Source organism: Rattus norvegicus, chromosome 4 (genome assembly GCF_036323735.1).
Source record: "Rattus norvegicus strain BN/NHsdMcwi chromosome 4, GRCr8, whole genome shotgun sequence".
NCBI classification, from domain to species: Eukaryota; Metazoa; Chordata; class Mammalia; order Rodentia; family Muridae; genus Rattus; species Rattus norvegicus.
The window spans coordinates 138357955-138384178 of NC_086022.1; the positions used below are offsets into that span (position 1 = coordinate 138357955).

Sequence of the window (26224 nt, forward strand, 5' to 3'; positions counted from 1 at the left end):
AGTACACTTTCATTTTTACCATTAGTTAGTGAACAATAGAAACAGATAACGTTTCAACTACTTTTCACGTAGTATAGCATTTAACTACTCCACGATTTCACAGTAGAATTTGATCTTTATTTCCTTACTGAGAAAGACGAATGAGATGGCAAAGCACTGCAGACTCTTCCTCTGGTAGAGTCAGCTTCGCACTGACTCTATAGAGAGGGAAACTAGAAACACAAAAATCAACATTTTTTGCACTCTTGTTCCATTAATTTACCTAAAGATATCAAAGAGCAGTCTTCTGCATTGAAACTTTTCAGTTTATAATAAGAATAATGCAAACTGATGCACACAACATACACGATCATAGTAAGAAAATAAACGAATGTGACTGCATTCCGGTGCATCCAGCCTTCATCCTGTGCTTCTGCTTTGTGTATTTATTCCCAAGGTGATAGATGAGTTAAAAAAGACAGACATTAGGGAATAGAATATTAATATCTGAGATCTCCAATGATTTTCTTCCTGCTCTGACAATATTGAATGAGCTCAAACTAATGTTAGCATCAGAATCTTCAAAACATAATTCATCCTGAAGAAAAGAGGATCAATATGAACATCAATATCTTCTTTCTTAGAATTTAATTCACTTCTATATACAATTTGTATAATCCCAGGCAACTAATACATTTCATTATGACATCACCTATAATTTTTCATTTTAGATTTATCCTGTACTCCTCTACGGGATCTTATGATCACACCTTTGTACATTTACCAGTATCTCTTCTGTTGTAATTTCTAGAATATATCAGTGGTCACAAGAGTCAACAATCCACACCAATATGGTTTGATTGGTGAAACCTGCCAAAAATGAAATAAATTAATTTTATACCACAGAGAATGTTATAAATAATATAGGAGAAAATAACTTGGCAAGGGTGGATGAAAGCTTAGGAGAAATAAAATGGATGTGAAGTTTAATTGAACATTTCAGTGAAGACTTATTTAAAAGGGAAACTTGAAAAATACCTGAAAGAGGTGAGGAAACCAGTTATTCATCCAAGTAGGAATCATCCCTGTAAAGTTAAAAGCAAGGTGACATATCAATTGGAAATAAAAGGCTTGGCAAAGGGACTCTGAGAGAAAATACATTGTGAGGAAACAGATGCTGGATATTGGAGGATTGAGGGTCATCAGAGTTGTGTACCCATGGGCCATATTTTAAGTAATTGTATCTTTGACAGCCATATTTTTCCACTTATGTCTACTTAACTCTGGTGTCACAGGGTGCTGCAGCTTGGAGGTCTTTTTTTTTTTTAATTGTCATTAGTGCAGGCGGTGGAGTCTTTATGAGGTGTGATGCCGTGGTGAAGGCGGACTCGATGTCCTGATGGGTGTGTGTGAAAAGCAGGTTGTGCTGCCACAATGCTTTCTTTCTTGTGAGGTGGGTATTGCCCAATCACCACTACTGCCAGCATTTACTCTTTCACCAGTGGTCCAAAACTAGAAAAAGTCATTATGAGACTGTAGGCTCCGAAATCGGCCATAAGTCCCTTTTTTCTTTATAATTGTTTCAGGTACAATACAAACTATGCAAAAAGTAAAAGTGAGCCTATATAAGATGTAACTAAGAAAGTGACTGTATTCTCACCCATGCAAACTTGATCGGCAAAAGCATACTGTGGGACAAAAAATCTGCTGATTCCATTGTGGATTGTGGATTGTTAGTGTCATTATTTTGTACATTGATGTTAGAAATAATTTGTCTACATTTTGAAAAGTTGTTACACTTTCTTCAGTATGTTTCCCACTAAGAAGTGGCTCTACATTGTGCTTTGAAGTTGACTGTGCTTCTGAGCTCTTTGGCTGATAGAATATGGTATTTTCAATGCTGGGGCATAAAATAAATATCCATTTCCCACTATTCACCTCCCCTTTCTTTTTTGTTGAATTGTGTGTTCGGTTTAGGTTTTGCTGTTGTTTCTTTTAAGTATGTGATCTAGAACTTTCTAGGCTATCAAGACTAGTCTCAAAGTTCCTTGTCTTTCTATCACATCATCCAATCTTCTGAGATTAGAGACCCATACCGCCATACTGGCCTACTATGTTGTCTTGATTCCATACTCCACAAAGGTCGTAAAATTATCCTGATTACCCTAGATATGCCATATTAGAAAGAGCTCATATGAGTGTCTCTTAAATGAAAAGAGACATGGCTGATGAATCCCAGCTTTTCACTGTCCTATATTTGTCCCATGACAGCTCAAAGATAAAAACACTCAGTCATATAGACTTGATGGTGACTTTGGCCTTGCCTCTATCCGATTTATGGTTCCTGAGTACTCTAGTCATGTCATTCCACCTGAGCCTAATAGATTGTCAGGTCCTTGAGTCAGTAAGTGCATATCATTTTTAAAGCCTTAATTTCAGGCTTCGTTATATAAAAACAAATAATTTTAATTAGCTATCTTTGAATATTTAAATAATGTGACATTTGTCAGTGTTTTGTTGGATTTGGGAGAGGAGATATAGGAGTTGGAGAAAGAATTATTATACTGGAAATAGCAAATATTAGTGGCTTACAATTGAACTGCAGTGTGAGAGTCAAAGAAAGGATAGGATTCTTATATGAACTACAAAAGTATAGGCCTCAACTCTTTGAAGGAGATAAGAAGATATGCAAGATGAATATCCCTAACACCCAATTCAGAAATCTGAAGTATTGCAAAACCAGAATTATTTGAGTACTGACAACCTCACAAAATCTAGACCTCAACTCACAGATCATAGGTCATTCGAAATGCAGACACAGTAAAATTATGAATGCATCTTCAGATATGTATATGTAAAACACAAATGCATTTAATGCTTAAAATGGTCAATTCTTTCCAATTTATCTCATTATGTATATGTAAGTATTCTAAAATTTAAGAAGTCCCTGAAATTTTAAATATTCCTGGTTCCAAACATTTTTGGAAAGGGTAATTCACCGTGCTAGCAATGAAATAGGATAGAATTCACAATTTCTCCCAGAAGACTGGGCATCTGTCAAAAGAAATGGTGTTATCAGTTACTTAGATATAAGAAGTTAAAATATGTAGGATATTAAAAATTACTGGTTATTTATTGTTATTTATTAATTTAATGCAGTGCCTGTGTTTTTGAGTTCATTAAGTTTGCATGCTACTTTGCATCCAAACAGAAAACTAAAAGTTAGGAAAATGTATGAATAATCTTCATGTCTAGAGTTATATGTGGAGACCTAAGTGGAAATTGCTGACAGAGACAAAAAGTGGACGAAAGCACAATGGGAAAGTACATAGACCCAGAATTAGAGCACACACACATTTGATGGGGTCCAAAGATGTGATGCATTCAGCAAAGATGTGCAAAGGACTGGAGAGGTGAGAAAGCATCTAGAACTGATTTCCATGGAGACCATGGGCCAGCAGTACTGACTTCAGAACCAAGACAACCATTCATGAGCACACTGAGCACCAGGAAAACAGCATGAAGAGAGAATGTCAAGTAGTTTCATTCATAAAAATGTCAGTGGTACATTGAATTTGCTGTGTGGCAAGCGTCAGGAGAACTTGAGCAAATGCTCTCAGATATAGACTTGTGCATTCAAGATATGTTGGTGTGACTTGGAGAGATTTTAGTGAAGGCAGTGTCAGCACCCTCTCAGAAGCAAAGAAGAGGGGGTACAGAACTTATGGAGGTTGGGACCAGGCTGAGGAACAACATTTGGAATGTAAATAAACAAAATAATTATTAAAAAAGAAGAAAGGTTGGAAGGGGATTCTTCTGTCTTGTCCAAAGTCAGAGGCCATAATGTAAAAACACAGCTGTAATGGAAAGACAGTATTACAGGATGCCAAATCTTCACCAAACTATACTGTATTGATATGTCAAATGATCATCACTGTATGAATGATAGAATGATTAGTTTTTCATATTGATTTGCATTTGTATGTGTGTCTGCACACATGTGTGTATGTGTGTGTGTGAGTGTGTGTGTGTGAGTGTGTGTGTGTGTGTGTGTGTGTGTGTGTGTGCATGCATACATCAGTGCTCTGCCAGGACATATATACAGCAGTCAGGAAAAGTTGAAATATTTCTCCTTTCTACCATATGGGTATCCAGGATCCAGTTCAGGTGTTCAGGCTTAGCAGCATGTGCCTGTATCTGCTGAGTGACTCCATCTGTCTGTGTAGTATATTTTTGTCTCCTTTGTATATTTTGTTACATATGTTTATAGATTCTATTATGCAAGCTGCAATAACAAAGTAGTCAAACTCATATTTGCCTTCAGGAGAAGAAGCACAGTTAAATTTTACTTTGCTGATTTTCCTCATCTTCATTTCCACATGTGTTTATTTCAAATTCAAATTCTGATATAAAAATCTTGTTATCTTGCCCCCTTAACTATGCTATTAAATATAATGTTAAGTAAAAATAATTCACAGGGTTAGGAAATAAAAATAAAAGTTAAAAAAAGTGATTAAGTCTATCATCAAGTGTTTTTCTTTCAAATAAACAGCTAATATTCCTCATGGTTAACTTCTAAAGCCTTCCTCATTACTTTTCTAATGACCTGGGGGATTAAAACCACCCTTTAGTCTACCAATGAATGAAAGATTAATTTGAATTTTAAATTTGGTGTCTGTTTCTTTCTCATTATTAGGGATTAGAATTGGGTCAGATGTACATAATAGTCGAACTTTTAACAAAATACACGTGAGGAAATCAAGATAGCATATTCCTGGATAATATGTAAGTGGGATATTACGATGCTTCAGGAAGAACAGCGGCTACAGTTTTCATCTATGATGATAGTGCTGAAGTTTAGGAACAAGAACAGCTTTAAAGGCAAGCGTGGACCTTGCTTTACAGAGACTCATGGTACACAATGGGGGTCAAGTTCCCATTAATCTAGAGTAACTAGAGACTGAATATAACGCTTACAGTAGCTGATCAGCCTGCCTTAGCAACACTGCGTACTGTGGTCAGTCTTTTACCCTGATAGCATGTAGCTGGCCTTCCAGCATGCTCCCACTGCCTAGCATTGTAGAATGGCTGTCAATATACATCCACATTGGAAATGACCCAAATTCAAAGCATGTTTTTCTTAGAGTCTTTGTACATGTGAATGTTTATGTGAGTATAGGCGTGATGGTGTGACTGTGGATGTCAGAAGACACCCTGTTATTCTTCGATTTCCATATTGTTTAAGTTATGGTCTGTTGGTGATTGTTGCTACAAACTCTGTGCTCACTGGTCTGCAAGCTTCCCAGGATTCTCCTGTCTATCAACCCTTTCACCACAGGAGTGAAGGAAGGGATTAAAGATAAATAGTACAACTGGCTGTCCCAGAAATAATATTTTCTGGATATTGTTAGAAATAGAAGAAAAGACACTTGAAGGTTTTTATTGTTGGTGATTTGTTTGATGTGTGTGTGGTGTGTGTATGTGTGTGTGTGTGCTATGTGTGGTGTGTGGTGTGTGTGTGGTATGTGTAGTGTGTGTGGTGTGTGCGTGTATGTGGTGTGTGTGTGGTGTGTGCGTGTATGTGGTGTGTGTGTGGTGTGTGGGTGTATGTGGTGTGTGTGTGTGGTATGTGTGGTGTGTGTGTGTATGTGGTGTGTGTGTGTGGTGCATGGGGTGTGTGTGTGTATGTGTGGTGTGTGGTGTGTGTGTGTGTATGTGGTGTGTGTGTGTGTATGTGGTGTGTGTGTGTGTGTGTGTGGTATGTGTGGTGCGTGTGTGTGTGTGTGTGTCTGCCTGTGTGTGCTCTGAAATATTTTTCCTTGTGATTAAATAACCTAAGCAAATCATGTTCAAACTTATTAAATATAGGGATGTGTTTAAGGCCCAGGCATGGGTGATAAGATGTAAGCACGGCTGATACATACCCCTTCCTTTAAGGAGCTCTAGTCAATGAGGGACAATCACAGATGCACATCAACAGAGCGGGGTTCTCTTGGAACTATGTGCAAACATAAGGGTCCTCCAGGGAAATGTCACTGGATGCAGATAACTTTTACTCGCTTAGCAATGAAAAGAACCAATAGTCAGAATTAGGGATAGCATAAAGAGTGTATACTTAACCAACCTGCTCTTCCAACAAAAAAGATAGACAAGTCCGTGTACACTTTTTTGTGCGTTCTAGTTATCCAAAGTCAGATTCTTATGCTGGCTTGGCAAATGCTTTACATACACTTTACATACTTAATCATACATGTTTTCTGATAAACAATTATCACTTTTTACCACTTTAAGGCTGAAAAGTGCAAAGTGGAGCCATGATAAATGTGATACTATCAGAAGTCATTAAATGGTGTACTGAGAAGGCTTATACACAAGTATGTACCTATAAATTTTTAAATATTAGAATTTTCTCCAGCTGTTATCATTACACGATTCATTTGCGTAGTAACTATGACATTGTAGGTACTTTTAGTTTTATGTTTGCTTTTGGTTAGTGACTAATAGTAACATTTGACTTGTCAGCTAATATAGCTAGAGGGTGTAAATTCTACAGATTATTTCAAAGAACCAGCTCTTGGTGGTAGTGTTTTTCTCAGTTTATTTCATGTTTGCAGTCACATTGATTTTTGCTTTAAATTTTATTTATTTTCTTCTGATTACTTTAGACTTAATTGTGTAGTTTCAGGGAGTAAAAGTTTAGATAAACTGGTTTAGTACTCCAAATATTCTGATACATATATTCAATGCTATAAATTTCCCTTAAGCATGCTTGCAATGAATTTAAAAAGTGTAAGTTCTGTGTAAATTTATTCAAAATGATTACTGACCTATTTTCCTGCAAGAAGTCCATTTCCTACTTTCATGTCAAGAGCTTGTGTGTGTGTGTGTGTGTGTGTGTGTGTGTGTGTGTGTGTGTGTGTGTGTGTGCTGGAGCGTGTGCATGCATGCATAAGTGTGCACAAATTTAGAGTTGCTTGCATGACCATAGGTAGTAGGTCTTTCAAGAACATCAGGTACTTTTTAGTGCCAACAATACTGAATAAAAGAACACCTCAGTCCCCAGCAACCATCAACTGCCAATTGTCCATCAGTGAAGGGTGTCATGAATCCCTTTGCCATCCGTGATGAAAAGTCTTATGTAAATCACCACATGTTCAGTAAATCCATAAGTGTAACTACCATGTCACATCACATGATATCTTCTTGTGGTACATTTTCTTTTCCTTGGGTTCTTACTCTTTCCTGTGTCACCTGTAATGATACTCTTATACCTTGGATGAGTGAAATACGATTAGAGATTTTCTTCGGACCAGGTCTTCCACCAGTGCTTCTTTTTAGCACTTTGACCAGGTATGAGTCTTTTTCACTAACCTCCGCTTACAGTGGTGAAGATTATTTGAAGAAAGCAAGAAACAGCACTAATTTATAGACACAAATACAAACCTCTCTTTAATTTATATTTCAAATGTTGTCTTCCTTCCCAGTCCCCCCTCTGTGAATCTCCCTACCTAATCCCCTGCCAGTTGTTCACCACCTTAAAGAGGTTTTTCCCTCACCCACACACTCAATCCCACCTCACCCCTCTAGCATCCTCCTAAGCTGGGGCATCAAGCCTCAATGAGACCAAGCACACCCCCTCCCTCTGAGACCAGACAAGGAAGTCCTCTGTTACATATGTAGCCGGGGTCACAGATAAGCGCAAACATTCTCTGCTTGGTGGTTTAGTCCCTGGGAGCTCTCAGGGGTCTGATTAGTTGGTATTGTTCTTCCTAAGGGGTTGCAATCCCCTTCAGCTCCTTCAGACTTCCCTTTAACTGTTCATTTGTGGTACCCTAGCCTCAGCCAGTGGTTGACTGTAAGTATCTGCATCTGACTCAGGCAGGTGCTGATAGAGGACAGCCATCCCAGGCTCCAGTCTGCAAACACATCTTGACATCAGCAAAAGTGTTGGGGTTCAAGGTCTGAATCTCAGATGAATTCCAAGTTTGGGTCAGTTTCTCAAGATAGCCTTTCCTTCAGTCTGTGCTCCATTTTATTTTTGTCCCTTCATTTTCTTCAGACAGGAAAATTTTGGGTTAAAAATTTTGAGCTGGGTGGGTGGCCCTGTCCCTCAACAGGAGGCCATATCTTAACAAGGCGCTGATTTGGCAAAACGATATGTATATTCTAGAGCCTGTAATCTTCCTAATCATGGAATTTGGAGCATGTGTAAAATGCTAGAAGATGGTTGGTTGCTCTCATAATATTCAAGCCATTACTGTACCAGTGGGCACATCTTGGCTGGCCTGCCAGTACTACTGCCTGCAGAGTTCACAGCTGATCTCCCACATGCCTATAAGCCTGTATAGCACACTCTGTCTCTATAGAAGCTAGCTGCCACTTCAGTAGAGATTGGTTCCTCTGTTCTGTGTCCAAACTGAATGATGATGTCTTCAGAATCAGTGTCTCTTACCTTAGAATTCTGGCAGAAAGCAAGAGCAAAGGCAATTTTCTCTGTATCGCAATCTTAAAGCTCTACTGTATTTTGGCTCACGGCCTTTGGTGCTCTAATTTTTAGACAGGTGCACATTAAGGACTTGGAGAATTGAAATCTTTATTTTGTTCATAAAAGTATGAAATTCCCATAATAATACACTTCTTTATCTGATATTTTATATGCCATAGATTTCGTATAGCTCCCTCTTGTTTTAAAACTAATAGTAGCATGCTGTACATATTTGCAATCCTTTGTTTTTAGATTTTTAAAATTATCATGTAGCCACATTATTTGGCTTTTTTCTTTTCTAGCATCTCATTCAACTCTCTTTGCTCTGTTTCTCAAATTCATGGCACATATTTATATATGAATATATAATATAATTTGGAATACTATATATTCATAATGTTCATGATATTTTATATTACATAATAAATATAATCATTTTATTTTTACATAAAATATTCCTGAGTATGTTAATATACCTGCTTAGTATGTATAATCCTATTTGTATACAAATCATTTGATTTTAATCTTATCTAATCTAAATACTAAATTAGCTAATCTAAATACTAAACAAAGTATTTAATGTGACTTCCTTGAGAGTAGTACAAATTTGGAAACTTTTTTATCCATTCTAAGAGGCTAGGTCTTGAAATTAGTATATTTAGAACACTGATGTCTGAACTAATTGTATATTTGGGCTAATATTAACCATATTTCTTGTTTATATATTTGTCAGATTTGTTGGTTCATGTATTATCTTCAGATGAATTATTGTGTTTTATAATTTAAAGGATTTCATATGATTCTGTTTCTTACCTTGCTTAGCAGTTTAGCGTCCTGCTGACAATTATTAGTGATTGATGTAGAGCTTTCAAGTTACACTTCAACCTAAACTCAACCTCAGAGAAAGGTAACACATAATAAAGAGTGGACACTTTGATTTGCATCTAAAATGACTGCAGGGTCCATGGAACAAAGTTTGGTCCCAAGCACATGATATTATTGACAGGTGAGGTGATAATGTTAGCATGATCATTAACCTGACACATTTTCTTCTCACTTGTTAAAACTTCCCATGTGGATTTCCATTCACGTTCATGGCCATCTGGTCATCTCTTCTGTTCTTCCTCACACTTAATCCAACCCCACCATCACCACCATTCCCTCCTAATCCTCCCTCCCATCCAGTCCATCCCCTCCATCTACCTCTTATAATTATTTTATTCCTGCTTCTAAATGATATTCAAGCTTCCTCATTGGGAGCTTTCTTCTTGTTTAGCCTTTTTCCGTTTGAAGAGTGTAACATGGTGCCTGTATTTTATGTTTAATATCCACTTATAAGTGAGTATATATCATGCATGTCCTTTTGGAGTGATATTCACTCGGTATGATATTCTCAAGTTCTTCCCACTTGCCTACAAAACTCATGATGTCTTTGTTTTATAATAGCTGAAAAGTGTTGCATTGTGTAGATGTATCACATTTCCTTTACCCATTCTTCAGTTGAGGAACATCTACATTGTTTCCAGTTTCTGCCCTTACTAATACAACTGCTATGAACATAGTTTGGGCAAGTGTCTTTGTGAAATGTTGGAGCATCTTTGGGTGTATGCCCAGGAGCTTGGTCTTGAGGTAGAACTATTCCTAGTTTTCTGAGAAACTGCTAAATTGATTTCCAAAGTGGTTGTAAAAGTCTACACCCCCATCAGAACTGAACAAGTGTTCTTGCTTTTCATCTTTGCCAGCATGTGCTATCTGTTGAGATTTTTGTTTGTTTGTTTGTCTTTTGTTTGTTTTTTTGTTTTGTTTCTTTTATATTTGATGGGTGTAAGATAGAACATCAGGATAGATTATTTTCATTTTCCTGATGACTAAGGACTTTAAGTGCTTCTCAGCCATTCAGGAGTCCTCTTTTGAGAATTCTCTTTTTAGGTCAGTACCCCATTTTTTAAAATTGGATTATTATTGTCTATGCCTAGTTTCTTGTGTTCTTTTTAAATTTTGGATACTAGCCCTCTGTCAGATACAAGGTTGGTGAAGATCCTTTCCCAATCTCTAGGCTGTCAAATTGCCCTAAGGACAGTGTCCTTTGCTTTACAGAAGCTTTGCAATTTCATGAGATCCCATTTATCAATCATTGATTTTAGAGCCTTAGGCTTTGGTGTTCTGTCATTCAAGTGTTTTTCCCACTTTCTCTTCTATGAAATTTAGTGTATATGGCTTCATGATGAAGTCCTTGATCCACTTGGACTTGAGTTTTATGCAGGGTGATAAGTATGGATCTATTTAATTTTTTTTACATGTGGACATCCAGTTGGACCAGCAGCATTCATTGAAGATGCTTTCATTCATTTTTATATTGTATTGTTTAAGCTTTTTTATCAAAAAACAAGTGTCCATAGGTATGTGGGTTTATTTCTGGGTCTTCAGTTCATTTCCACTGATCAATGTGTCTGTTTCTGAACCAATACCACACAGTTTACATCACTACTGCTAGGTGGCAGATTTTGAGGTCAAGGATGGTGATTTCTCTCAAAGTTCTTTTATTGTTCAGGATTTCTGGCTATCCTGTGTTTTTTTATTTTTCCACATGAAATTGAGAATTTGTCTTCCAATGTGTTCCAATAAAAATGTGTTGGATTTTTGATGCAGGTTGCAATAAATCTGTAGATTGCTTTTGATAAGACAGCCATTTATACTATGTTAATCCTCCCTATTCATGAGCATGGGAGACCTTTCCATCTTCTGATATCTTCTTTAATATATATATACATATATATGTATATATAATATATATAATCTTTCTGGACTTAAAGTCCTTGTTATACAGATCTTTCACCTACTTGGTTAGAGTTATATCAAGATATTTTACATTATTTGTGGCCATCGTGAAGACTACTGTTTCCCTATTTTCTTTCTCTGCCTGTTTATCATTTGTATAAAGGAGGTCTAATGATTTTTTTGGGTTAATTTTTTACCCAGACATTTTGCTGAAGGCATTTGTCATTTATTGGCATTCTATGGTAGAATCTTTGAGGTCACTTACGTATGCTATCATATCACTTGCAAATTGTCATACTTTGACTTCTTTCTAATTCATATCCACTTGAGCTCCTTTAGTTGTCTTACTGCTCTACCTGGAAATTCAAGTGCTATATTGAGTAGATAGGGAGGGTGAACAGACTTGTCTTGTCCCTAATTTTAATGAAAAGGCTTTAAGTTTCTCTCCATTTAATTTGATTTGGCTATTATTTTGCTGAATATTGCATAGATCATATTTAGGTATGTGCCCTGTATTTCTGATTTCTGTAATACCTTTAACATGAAGAGGTGTTGGATTTTATCAAAGGATTTTTCAGTGTCTATTTATATAGTCATGTGATTTTTGTCTTTCAGTTTGTTTATATGGTTGATTACATTGATGGATATTTGTACACAACCATCCTCTAATCCTTGAAATAAAGCCTACATGATCTTTGTGAATGATGTCTTTCATGTGTTCCTTGATTTGGTTTGCAGATATTTTTGCATTAATATTCATAAGAGAAATAAGTCTTAAATTCTCTCTCTCTGTCTCTCTCTGTCTCTCTGTCTCTGTCGCTGTCTCTCTGTCTCTCTCTTTCTCTCTCTCTCTCTTTCTCTTGTATCTTTATACAGTTTAGGTATCATGGTGACTGGGGTGTCATAGAATGAGTTTAGCAGTGTTCCTTCTGTTTCTATTTTTAGAATAGTTTGAGGAGTACTGGAATTAGCTCTTCTTTAAAAATCTGATAGAATTCTACACTAAAATATACCCTGAACTTTCATTTTCTTTTTTTTTTCTTTTTGGTTGGGAGAACTTTTATTACTAATTCTATTTCTTTGGAGGGTATGGGGTTGTTTAAATAGTTTATCTGATCTTGATTTAACTTTGGTAAATTAGAAAATTGTCCATTTCATTAAGATTTTCCAATTTGGTGAGTACAGGTTTTTGAAATAAGATCTAATGATTGCTTGAATTTCCTCAGTGTCAGTTGTTATAGCTCCCCTTTCATTCCTGATTTTCTTTATTTGGATGCTGTCTCTCTGTCTCTTGGTTAGTTTGGTTAAGGGTTTGTCTATCTTGTTGATTTTCTCAAAAATCAAACAAAGACACAAAGGAAAACAGCTTTTGGTTTCCTTGAGTTTTTGTTATTTTCTTTATGTCTAACTGATTGTTTTCAGCCCTGATTTTGATAATTTTCTTCCTTCTACTCCCCTTTGGCGTGCTTGATTCTTTTTGCCAGAGGTTTCAGGAATACTTTTAAAGTGCTGACATGGGAACTTTCTAATTTCTTTATGGAGGCACTTAGTGCTATCAACTTTCCTTTTAGCCTTGCTTTGTGTCCTATAAATTTGAGCATGTTAGGCCTTCATTTTAATTGAATTCTAGAAAGTAATTTCTTTATTTATTTCCTTACCCAGAGAGCATTAAGTATATTATTGTTCAATTTCCATTAATATGTGGGGTTGTGGGATGAGAGTTCTCTTTACCCCTAACTACAAAGTTAAATACTTAGAATGCAGCCGGAATTTGTAATGTAGCAATGGTAGTTTCTTCTCTTGCTTCTAGGGCCTCACTAGTAATAAGTAATGACTCAATATATAGTACCAGGTATGAGCTCACCTTCATGGAGGAGTTTTTAAGCTCAGCTAGATAGCTGTTGTTTACTACAAAAAACATAGATGCATCTATTATACTTCTGAGTCAATATTTTGAGACACTCTTCATGTTGTGGGTCTTGGTGTTGCATCTGGACAGTACTTTTGATTATTTTTTCCCACTCTGGCAGTTTGCACATCATCTCCCCATACTGTGAAATCTAGTTATCAGGAGTGAGACTCCTAAGTCAGATCCAGCTCAATCCCTCCAAATCCTCAGTGTGAAATGTGGAGTGTCTTCAATCTATCATAGCTTATCCTCAAATTCTTGGTGGCACTCAATAGCCTACATTGTTCACATGGACTCCAAAGACCACTAATTATGAAAGAAGCATTTGCATGCCCAATACTGAGGCTTTTTCAGATAGTCTATGGCTCTTGCTGACATCCTTTCTCTTTTATGCAAACTGGGACATGAATGGGCTTCCATTCGTCATAGAGTCCCATCAAGACCAGTGCTGCCATAGACACAAAGTAGTGGGCAAATGAACTGTGGGCTGAAACCCCAAAACTATGACCTGAGATATACATTGACTTTTTAAGTTAAGTTACCTGACTATATTTTTAAAATGATAGACACCTATTCCAATTGTGTAGTTAATTTCTAATAGTGAAATCATTCTAATATCTTCCTCCTGCCTCTAGGTATAATTCTTTCACTCACTGGTCTTGTAACTAAATATACCTAAACATATATGTATGTGCTTATATGCATGTATATGTATGTATACACATAATGAACTATAGTTACTATTACTATGATAAATACAAAGGAAATATTTTCATTTTGTTTTCACTTTTTCTTCCTTTATGCTCTTTCTTGTCAATGCAGATCAGAATTGAAAACAGTCCGTTTTCCTTTACTCTCTTAACATGTCTTGTGTGGTGTTGTTTGCAACAAATCACTTTAATATTGTTTGTCTGAGAAAATTTTCCTTTTACCTTTCCTTTTGAAGGATACTTTCAGAGAGTCCAGACTGTGAAAACTTCTTTTTATTCTCTCCACACTTTAATATTCTACTCTACATCTTTTAGATGTTATGATGTCTGAGGAGAAGCATGTCTTTGATCATTGAGAGGCAATTTTTCCTCTTCTACTTCCACAAGGACATTCATTTTCTTTTCTGCTCTCTTTTCTCTTTTCTTTAATTTCTTTTTTCCTTTTTCTTGTTTAATTATGATATGTGAAGGTCTATGTTTTGCGCTATCTAGAGATTTGTTTGAGTTTTAAATATGCTATGATTATATATACATATATATTATATATACCCACACACTCATGCCCGCGCACACACAAAAAGACAAACACACCAAACACACACACACACACACACACACACACACACACACACACATACACACACATACACACACACGCACACAGATTCAAGTGCCATAGAGTTCCAAAAAAGATGTTAGATCACTTGGAGCTGGGATTACAAGCTAATAAACAAGTAATCACATATTGACGCCCAGAAAGCAGTGGGAGCTCTGATTCCCTGAGCTAGTTCTCCAGCCCTAGGGTGTAATTTTTTTAATTTATTGCATTTACTGTTTTCACAGAACCCTGAATGTGTGATTTTGCATGTGATATTGTTGCTGGGAAATTCTCAGTCATTATTAATGTTCTGCCTTTTCATTTCGTCTCTGGGTTCTCTATAGGATTTTTATTGCAAATAGATTTAGAAGCACTTGTAAGCTCAGAAATCTTCCCAAAGTTATCCAACCAGTCTGTGGACAAACCTATTAAAAGCAAACAAATAAACAAACAAATAAATAAATGCCTCTTTTCATTTGTGACTTTTACATCTGGGGTTTAGTTTTGAAATTCCTTATTGGCAATTCTATTTGCTCATGGTGCCTATTAGTCAATTTTTAGTGTTTACTTACTTTATTGTGATAACAATAGTTGCTTAAAATTTCATTATCACTAAGTAATAGTGGAGTACCTAGCATAACGGCATCTAGATAGCATGCATAGCCACCATCATCCTTGGGTACTGATCTTTCATTATAACGCTGATGTCTGAACAGGCCTCCTTGCTTTCTGAGTTCACTCTTCCAGTTACTTACAAAGTTATGAGTTCATATAAATAAATAGCACGTGTTTATAATGACCTGGAGTTTTACTTTTCCTATTTCTTGCAAAAGAATAAAAAATATTATCCCATTCTTTATGATTCCCCCAGTTCATAGTTTACTATACCATCCAGGGATCTTGTTATGGATACATGGTTGAGGGTTAATTTATTATGGAAATGCATTGTGAGAAATGTCAGTTATTTAAACATTGTAAAGAGGTTAGAGAACACAGTTACTTAGTCCTATAAGGTATAGACAGCTATAAGTCATATATACCATATTCAGTCTTTCATTGACTGAATTCTTTTTCTTATTAACTTGAGTATTTCTTATTTACATTTCGAGTGTTATTTCCTTTCCCGGTTTCCGGGCAAACATCCCCCTAATCCCTCCCCCTCCCCTTCTTTATGGGTGTTCCCCTCCCCATCCTCCCCCCATTGCCACCCTCCCCCCAACAATCTAGTTCACTGGGGGTTCAGTCTTAGCAGGACCCAGGGCTTCCCCTTCCACTGGTGCTCTTACTAGGATATGCATTGCTACCTATGAGGTCAGAGTCCAGGGTCAGTCCATGTATAGTCTTTAGGTAGTGTCTTAGTCCCTGGAAGCTCTGGTTGCTTGGCATTGTTGTTCATAAGGGGTCTCGAGGCCCTTCAAGCTCTTCCAGTTCTTTCTCTGATTCCTTCAATGGAGTCCTATTCTCAGTTCAGTGGTTTGCTGCTGGCATTCGCCTCTGTATTTGCTGTATTCTGGCTGTGTCTCTCAGGAGAAATCTACATCCGGTTCCTGTCAGCCTGCCCTTCTTTGCTTCATCCATCTTGTCTGATTGGATGGCTGTATATGTATGGGCCACATGTGGGGCAGGCTCTGAATGGATATTCCTTCTGTGTCTGTTTTAATCTTTTCCTCTCTATTCCCTGCCAAGGGTATTCTTGTTCCCCTTTTAAAGAAGGAGTGAAGCATTCACATTTTGATCATCCGTCTTGAGTTTCATTTGTTCTAGGCATCTAGGGTAATTTAAGCATTTGGGCTAATAGCCACTTATCAATGAGTGCATACCATGTGTGTTTTTCTGTGATTGGGTTACCTCACTCAGGATGATATTTTCCAGTTCCAACCATTTGCCTACGAATTTCATAAAGTCATTGTTTTTGATAGCTGAGTAATATTCCATTGTGTAGATGTACCACATTTTCTGTATCCATTCCTCTGTTGAAGGGCATCTGGGTTCTTTCTAGCTTCTGGCTATTATAAATAAGGCTGCTATGAACATAGCAGAGCACGTGTCTTTTTTATATGTTGGGGCATCTTTTGAATGGCTAAGATCAAAAACTCAGGTGACAGCAAATGCTGGCGAGGATGCGGAGAAAGAGGAACACTGGAACACTCCTCCATTGTTGGTGGGATTACAGACTGGTACAACCATTCTGGAAATCAGTCTGGAGGTTCCTCAGAAAATTGGACATTGAACTGCCTGAGGATCCAGCTATACCTCTCTTGGGCATTGACTGAATTCTTAAGTGGCACATGGCTGTCTACTTTTTTTAAAAGAAGAATGGAACTTAACCTTTATTTACAGGACACGACAGGGTACAAAATTTCACATAGAAATAAACTCAGAGGACAGCTTCATAGAGTATGTACGCTTATAACTGCTCAAGTATATTTCTTTTGTAAAAAAATGTTACAATAACAAACCACATTTAAAAAGAGTTCTTGGTAGAGAAGCAGTAAGACAAATTTATGAGAACACAGCATAGCACAGCGCAGAGCTAACAACTTTGTGCCTTGGCTGGACATTAGATGTTAAAGATCTTGGGAGCTCCATCCTGAACCTGGAAGGCAAAGCCTTCAGAGGTAGTTTCTGGCATCACATTTTGATCTTCCCCTTCCTCCACTGAGAAGTACTTCTCAATTAAGTTTAATTAGCCCTTGGATACAGACTTGTTCTCATGGCTCTGTAGTGCTTCAATTTTATCTAAGCCTCTACACTCTTCAATCATTATACTGAGTTTTTCTGTCTCACCTAGTTTCTCAGCAGCCTGAAAGATATTTGAAATGGCATCAAGAATAACCTGAATAATTTTGGTATCTTTTGCCCTCAAGAGATTCATCAAAGGTTCAACTGTTGCACAATGAACAAGACATACAATCTGTTCAACAGTCCCACCACTGGTATAGCTGGCTATAGCCCATGCAGCTTCCTTCTGTGTCTTAAAGTCTGCCTTAGAGAGGATACCAACAAGAAACTGGACTAGGCTGTGATTCACAACTTGATGTTTCTGCTCCTGGTGTCCAGCATTTTCCATGTGGCCTCTTCGGAATATTAGTTTTGGGGGCTGCTAGCAGGCTAGGAAAGACTGCAAGTGCTCTTGCATCTGTCACTTTCTGAGTCTGTTCATTTGTTCCGGTGACAACATGGCTTTTAGTGCTGGTGTCACAATGGGCAATCCAGGAGCTCCTAGAAGCTTCACAAGTTGGGGAACAACTCCTTTCTTCACAGCCATCACAATGAACTCATTTGGACCATCAGTCAGGTAGGAAATAGCCCAGCAGGAATCTGCTAATACCTCTGGAGTCGAACTAAAGTAGGAAGAATCTACTCAGCAGCATCTAAAGAGTGTGCGTGTGTGTGTGTGTGTGTGTGTGTGTGTGTGTGTGTGTGTGTGTGTGCAGGATTCTTATTTCGACAAAGGTTTGAAAGCGTCCAGGTAAGATTACATAAGTAATCACATGCTAAGGGGGATAGATCAGGAACTGCAAGAAGTGCCAACAGTGAGTCAGTTGCACCATGTTTGACAACTAAATATTGGGAAAACTGAACCATCCCCTGCAATGCTTCCAAGAGCCCACACAGCTTGCTCGCTGATGTGAGCATGGGGAGATGCCAAGAGAGAAGTAAATGCTGGGATAGCGCCTCCATTCACCACAGCTTTGGTCTGTTCAGATGTTCCAGAAACAATATTGGTGAGCGCCCAAGCAGATTCAAACTGAATGGGACTACAATCAGTTTTGCCCAAGAAGGATACAAATTTTGGGATCAAAGTAGCCCTAATGCTGTTGTCTATAGGAGGCTGCTTCTCTCTAGAAGGCAGTTTCCGAGCATCTTGAGTAGCCTAGAGCTGGCTTTCCAAATTGTTACTATTTATGCCTTTCACAATGTCCTCAACAGACCAATTTACAGTACCCTGGTTGTTTAGGTTTTCCTGTAGTGGAGAAGTAGCATCATCAGGAAATGAGCTGATGTTTCTCATTTTTAGCATCTGGTCATCTTTTTTAGCTTTTCTAAGTTCCACATTATCTTCTATTCGTTGGGTGCCATATTTCTGTCCTGTCTTTCCCCTTGTTCTTGAAACTGTTAAGCCAGGAAGCTGTTGAATTAGCATTCTCATTAGTGGACATTGCAGAAACAAGGAGGTAAACTGCACAGTCAGTTCAGACTTCCACGAAAGTCAGTGCAGGGCTCTCAAGTTGTGGGTTGATGACTGTGGAAAGGTCCACTAGCCCTCAACCCTCAGACTTTGTGCCGACACAAAGTGCAATATTCTCATTTGTCACAAACTGAAATTGGGCCTTTATGCTGTTTCTTTAATTGCAATGTCTGATTTTGTGTGTTAAAAGAAACATCTTCTAAAATGATACCTTTGTGTTTACATAAACTCTTCAGACATTTATTGTTTCTACAAAAATATTGCCCATATACAGCTACCAAACTAGATAAGATGGATGAAGCAAAGAAGTGCAGGCTGACAGGAACCGGATGTAGATCTCTCCCAAGAGACACAGTCAGAATACAGCAAATACATAGGCGAATGACAACAACAAACCATGGAACTGAGAACGGGACCCCCATTGAAAGAATCAGAGAAAGGACTGAAAGAGCTTGAAGGGGCTCGAGACCCCTTATGAACAACAATGCCAACCAAGCAGAGCTTCCAGGGACTAAGCCACTAACCAAAGACTATACATGGACTGACCTTGGGCTCCAACCTCATAGGTAGTAATGAATAGCCTAGTAAGAGCACCAATGGAAGGGGAAGCCCTTGGTCCTGCCAAGACTGAACCCCACAGTGAACGGGATTGTTTGGGGGAGGGCGGTAATGGGGAGAGGATGGGGAGGGGAACATCCACATAGAAGGGGAGGTGGAGGGGTTGGGGGATGTTGGCATGGAAACTGGGAAAGGGAATAACAATTGAAATGTAAATAAGAAATAACCAATTTAATAAAGATGGAGAAAAAATAATTAAAAATAAAAAAATATTGTCCAATAGTCCTTCGTTAGAATAATGCTAAATGCATAATTTTAAGTTAGACCAACATCTTTTTCATGTTTTTACTTATTCACTTTACATCTTGTTAACTGCCCTTCTTCAGGTTAGCTCCTCCCACAATACTTTCCCATCTCCTTCTCTTCTGAGCAGATAGAGAGCCTCTGGGTAACTCCCTACCCTGGTACTTTAAGTCTCTGAGAGGCTAGATGCTTGTTGCTCACTGAGGAAATACAAGGAAGCCCATCTACAAGAAAATACCCCATATACAGGCAACAGCTTTTGGGATAGCCTCCACTACAGTTGTTTGGAACCTACATGAAGACCAAGTTGCATATCTGCTACATATGTTCCGGAAGGCCTAGGTCCAGCCCATGTCTATTCCTTTGTTGGTTCAGTCTTTGAGAGCCCCAAGGGTCCAGGTTAGTTGATTCTGTTTAGACCAACAAAGTTTGATAATTAATTAAACATCCCATCTCTATAGTCAGATGTTTGATATTCTTCTAGATGCATTTGATATATATTGTGATATTTAGGTTATATAACATTTCTACCAGACTTTCATGTTTGTAATTTCTTGCTGGTGGTACTGTTGGCAATTAATCTTGAATGTCAGCTTGGGAGTTAGAATAGTCTAGTGCACACATCTCTGTAAAAGTTCTTTCAGAAAGGTTTAAATGAAGTGGTAAAGCCTTGCACTGTGGGTGACCTCATCCCATATGCTGGAGTCTCAAACTAAGCAAAATACAGACGAGACAGGAAATTGAGTGCAAGTGGGAACTGCTACTCCAGCCCATGGAAAAAATGCTGTGAGTGTCATCATATTCGTTCATGCCTGTAGAAACTACAACCATCAACCAAAATTTAATGTTTTACCCCTTAAATTGTTTCTGTTAAGTATTCTGTCTTAGAGGTCAGAGGAGTAATGTGCATGAACATTCTAGAACATTCCAAGTTCTTGGCATGTTGCACTTTAGTTATGTGAAAGGAATTTCATCTGAGATATATTTAGATGGATGTTTAACATGCATAAAATCTAATGATTATTGTAGAATTTTTTGCATCATTAGAATATTGGTATTTCTTTGTAACACACAGACACACACACGTGTGTGTGTGTGTGTGTGTGTGTGTGAGTGTGTGTGTATGTGTGTGTGTATGTAAACTTGGGGCTGAGGGAATAACAGTCAGTACAGTACACAGCATGCAAGCAAAGAGGACTAGAGTTTGAATCTCAGAGCAGTCATGTCCTTGTCTCCTTCCTGCTGCTGAGATGAAACCCTCTAATCAGGAGCAATGGGTTATCGAGGGAAGGGTTTATTTGGCTTGTACTTTCTTGTTACAATCCATCATCAAAGAGGTCAGGACAGGAATTTAAGGTAGAAACCTGGAGCCATAATCCAGGGTGGGGAGGATGCAACTTGCTGGCTCATTTCCTGTCTCACCAAAAGATTGATTAGCAGCTAGCAACCTTACATAGCTTCCTGCAGTAGGCTAGCTTTTACCCTGACAAAATATCCACAGATCAACCTGATAAAGGCAGTCACTCATTTGGCAGTCATTTTTCTGTTCAGGTACATCTAGAGTGTGTCAACTTGACAGTTTTGCTAACTAAGTTACTCCATGCTTTTTTGTTTAGTTGCTTGTTTGGCTTCTGTTTGTTTGTTTGTTTATGTCCAGTATAGTAATTGATGCTTGAAATCCCAGGGCTTGGAAGCAGAGACAGGGGATTCCTGGGGCTAACTAGCCAGCTAGTCAAGCCTGCTCAGCAAACTTTAGAACAAGGAGAAACACCGTCTCCAGTAAGGAGATGAATAGTAACGAAGGAACATCAGCTGAGGCTGACCTAAGGAATCCCCATGTACAAGAACACATATGCACATGCACCCTCATAGATCCTTCCACCTACACACAATGTAAAGGCACACCACATGCATGAGAAATATAGGTTGGTTGAGAAATATTATATACATATATCATAGAGTTTTAATAGATCTTTAAAATAATTATAAATTGGTAATTATTTTAATGTTTCTGCACCTCATTTCTCTATCTGGTAGATTGCATGGGCCAGGGCTGTTGTGTAGAAGGTGGTAACTGCTCATGACATTAACTTAGTCAGTCTTTCCAGCTTCAAAGGTAGGCATCCCTCTGACATATGTATTCAGCCCCTATACTCACTCCAGAGAAAATCAATGGGACATTAGCAGATCAGGGTTGAAAATCATGGGAGCTTTACAATTGGTCCTATTCATAGTCTTTTGTTAGCCTTGTTTTATTATTTGGAATTTATTTTCTCTAGTTCCAGATTTTTTCCCCCTTAAATCCAGAAAACAACAGGCAAATCCTTTTTGCCAACCACTTCACATTTGGAGAGCCAAGCTCCGTAACTCAGCTTGGGGGAGGTGATAGTTTTGGCATGATTCATTTTCTAAACCTGTTGTCTATATTCCCTTCACTTGCAATTAGACTGCCCCTTGTGTAATATCTGTGGGAGAACAACTCTCCTCCACCGACAAAACAAAACAAAACTAAAAAGTAAAAACAAAACAAAAATCAAAACAAAACCCTGGATATCTCTGGTTATCTAGTAAATGCAGAGGTAAGCAATTTTGTTGGGAGCTAAACATGTGTAGTTAAGTGTGTTTGACTACTGTACAGCTGCAGAAGCGTTTGCATGCACGTTCATGTGCTTATGGGGCTAAGGGAATTGAATCCAAAGGGAAAAGATGGGAGATGGAAGGAAGTGAGAAAGAGACGGAAAGGGTGACTTTTTACATTGTTGATTTTAATTAAGCTAACTATAGACTGGCAAGCACTGCCAATTCTTGATCCTGGTGAGATGAAAGCCATTATAAAGTAGAGCCAGAAACCAATGTCTAGTCTTTCATTACCTGAAACTGACAAGGCCTGTCAGGTTAATACAAATTCTTTTCCATAATGCCCAAATGCTGTCAATTTAAAATTCTCTGAAAATGGAACCTGGTTTATAAATATGTTAAATATATAGATAGATGTGGAATTTAAATGTACTAAAATATTTTGGCATGCTTCATCAATGGAGACTGTGTCTAAGATCATTTCTTATTCACTTTAATTCTTTTCAATTAGTCAGGAGACATTTCATAAGTTTTGCCAGGAAACGAAATCTAGTACTATGTATTCTGATAAGCACAGTGCTATTATGCTCTGGAGACCAATGTTATTGTTACTTGTTGAAAAGCATTTCTTTTAAGTTAAATATTAAAAAAAATCAACATTAGGAAAGGGATATATGGCTGATTAAAGTCCTGGCAAAGTGGTGTTTATAAGGCCTCAGGTACTCAGTTCATTTTAGAGCACTCCCCTTACCCCTCCTTACATGACAGGCACAATTGGGAAGCCAATGAGAATGTACACTTGAGGTGATGTGACCTTTGTAGTCAGCGTTCTCCTTTGATCAAACCCTGGTCACTGTGCTAACCCATCCTAGATTGCATTAATATGTATCCAAGTCATCTCTGATGCCAGGGAGAAAGTGGCATTTTAGTCTATTTTCTTTCCTGTCTCCACTTAGCCAGAATTTTCAGTATATGAGCTGCTTTTTGTTAATAACACAGTATTCCTTTGGTATATGTATGTATGAAAATGGAAACCTTTTCAGGCTGTGGCTCCACAGATCAGAATTGTGTTGTCAATCAGAGCTTCTGACTTGATAGAAATCTTTGTAAGGCTGTCATCCTGTTTAACATGTAGACTTAAGGAAGTTGTTCATGCATTATCTGGAATTCAAGATAAATAAATAGAAAACAAAAAGGATCAGTATACTAACATGACAGGACCATGAGGCTGTCACTCAGGTAATCTTTATCTTTTATTGCAGTATCTACATTTCCAGGGTAGGGAATCCTGCAAGTTTCCTCTCTTTGTGTGTTAGTTTTGGTTCTTTGTTTGACAACAGTGAGCATTCTGGGCAGGGATATAAGGGAAATGAAAGAATAATTGATAAATAAATGAAAGATAATAATTAACAGCAGTATTAACCGCCCAAGAAGATTCCCATGAAGGCACAGCATTCGCCTACTTACCAGACATGTGCAGAGTAGCTTGTTTTCTGCTCTGTCTTGATAATGTGAGCAGCAAATTAAACCACATTTTCTTAAATATATCATGGGGAACAATCTTTATTTTTAGACTTAGCCTCCTGGCTAAAAAAGATAAAATGGGGCTTTGCCAGTAAAGACCACAAATAAATAGCACAAAGTGTAAATGAAAGTCCTTTGGACCATGTAGGCAGGAGATATCCTGAAGTTTATCTTTCTGCTTTAAAAACTCACTTCAATTATGACTGATAAATACAAACTTTTCTGAATTGTTATTCAAAATGCTGTTGGAAATGAGTTTTCCTCATTTTATTTTGTCCAATATTCCTATCCTTTTTATACTGTCCTTATCTTTGGCAAGTGTCTGTCCAACTTCAGTTCTGCTGAGAGATATTTGACAAGGACATCTTCTGCTCCTAGGTGTAAAGGCAAGTCAAACACCACTATTATTCTTACCCTTCAGGAAAAACCTTCTGTGAGCATCCCAATTGCGTTTCCGTTCTATAAGATTCCCTCTCATATTTATTAACGGAAAGGTTTGGGTCAAATCAGCCACATGAATTCTCTGTAGTTTATCAGAAAACAGGATTCTCTGAAGGATTAAATTGCACAGGACTAACTTTTAAAGTGCGGTGGGGGAAAATCTGCTACAAATGCTTTTGCTTTCCTGAGAAATGCAGAATGTTAGCAATTTAAACACAGATTATTTAAACCTGCTCATATTCCAGAGTGGCCTGGTAGTGAGGGTTTGAAGGAACCATCTTTTGTATAGAGATAAGCATGGAAAATCACCTTAATTGTCTGTAGCTATGACTTGCTGTTACTGGAATTTTCATTAAAAGTATAAGGGGAAATGGATTAAATATTTTATTAATGGTAGCATATTGGAAATTAAAATTTCTGAAAATCTACACAAACTATTTCTAGTCAACACAATCCTGTAAGCACCAATTGACTATATTTTAAAATGCACAATCATCTATTTATTTCCACATTTTACTTTTTTTCTATATCTGATTGACTACAATGTAGAAATCAAAATAGATCTTTTATGTCTTTTAAAAGGATTTATCTATTTATGCTTTACAAGTATGAATAATTTTACTCTACATGTATGTAAGTATGTCATATTTGTGCCTGCTTCTCTTGGAGGCCAAAGGTATGTCAGATTTCCCTAGAACTGGAATTACTGAAAGTTGTGAACCACCTGATATAGAAGATGGGAATAAGGTCTCTCACACACACACCCTATGATTCAGTAAGATGACTTTAGGAAACATGTATGTAATGTTCATTTCAATACAGCTCTAAAGATTAACGTTCCCACCACAAAGAACAAACGAACATGTGGGAAGATAAATACATGATTGCAATTTGAACATTTCACAGTTACACAGATATTAAAAAAGAAATAAGCACTACTTTGTGGGTCAGTTAAAAATTACAAAAAGAAAGTAAGACATTCTAGGTTCTATCCTCTTAAGGTTCTCCTGGGTCCATTACCATTTCAGCCTCTGTTGTTCTCAGTATTGCCACTGCAATCAGGACCACCACATTCCTATGCTCTTAGCCTGAGTGGCTCTTGTTTCAATCTCTAAAAACCACAATAACTGTAGCTGCCTCCCATTTGCATGCACTAGGAAGCAAGCTCTGTGCTAAGCCTTCACACTATTGCTTCACTACCTGACTTGCAGGCGGCCCCTGTTATTTGTCACTTGCCCATGAGAAAACAGAAGGCTGTGTAGGGCTTAGATTCTGTTCTCTTTTTAAAAACATGAACATTAGACATAACTCTCTGCATAACACTTTTCTAAAATCACAGTGTTGAACGTATTCCATTATCTAGCATAATAACTCCTTGGGGATCCCAACATGTGTAGACTTAAGTAAAAATTCTATAGCGTGACACCAAAGCTCCTAATTACTTGATTTCTCTGTGTTTCTGTTCTTAGTTTCAAGGGTTTTTCTGGTTGTTCCTTACAATTCAGGTCCACCAGGAATATCCTATCACTTAGTTTTACCTACAGCCTAACCATGCCTTTGCCTTTCCTGATCAGTATAGCTAAAACTTTTTTTTATTTAACTTTTAATTCAAATCCTTAGCTCTCTAGAGTTCTTAACGTTTAGTTTGAGAAGAGCCCTCCCTGCTCTGAGCCCCCTCACACCTTGTAGTCGCCAGTGCATTCCTGGTTGGGAGAGCTTACAGCAAGTATTTTTATCTGTGAGATCTATCATGTTCTTTTGTTCATAAAAAAAATTGAAAATAAAATTTTTAAAAATCACTTAAGTAGTCCTACTTTCTTTTCTTAAAAAGAAATAGATTTATTTATTTATATGAACACACTGTAACTATCTTCAGATACACCAGAAGAGAGCATAAGATCCCATTGCAGATAGCTGCAAGCAACCATGTGCTTGCTGGGAATTGAACTCAGGACCTCTGGCAGAGAAATCAGTGCTCTTAACTGCTGAGCCATCTCTCCAGCCTCAGTAGTCCTACTTTCAATGAAAATGTTAAGTTATTTTATAACTCTATTCACATTTCCTGTTCTAGAAAGGTAGACAGATTTTTCCCACTATGATCCAATGTAGCATTTATTATTCTCTCTCTCTCTCTCTCTCTCTCTGTCTCTTTCTCCTTCTCCTTCTCCCC

At 37.7% G+C, this 26224-nt stretch overlaps 1 pseudogene; it reads right to left on the reverse strand.

Moving 5' to 3' along the window:
* Positions 1 to 17019: 17019 nt before the first annotated feature.
* Positions 17020 to 18622, reverse strand: Kpna1-ps6 (karyopherin subunit alpha 1, pseudogene 6; annotated as a pseudogene).
* Between the last annotated feature and the right edge of the window lie 7602 nt (positions 18623 to 26224).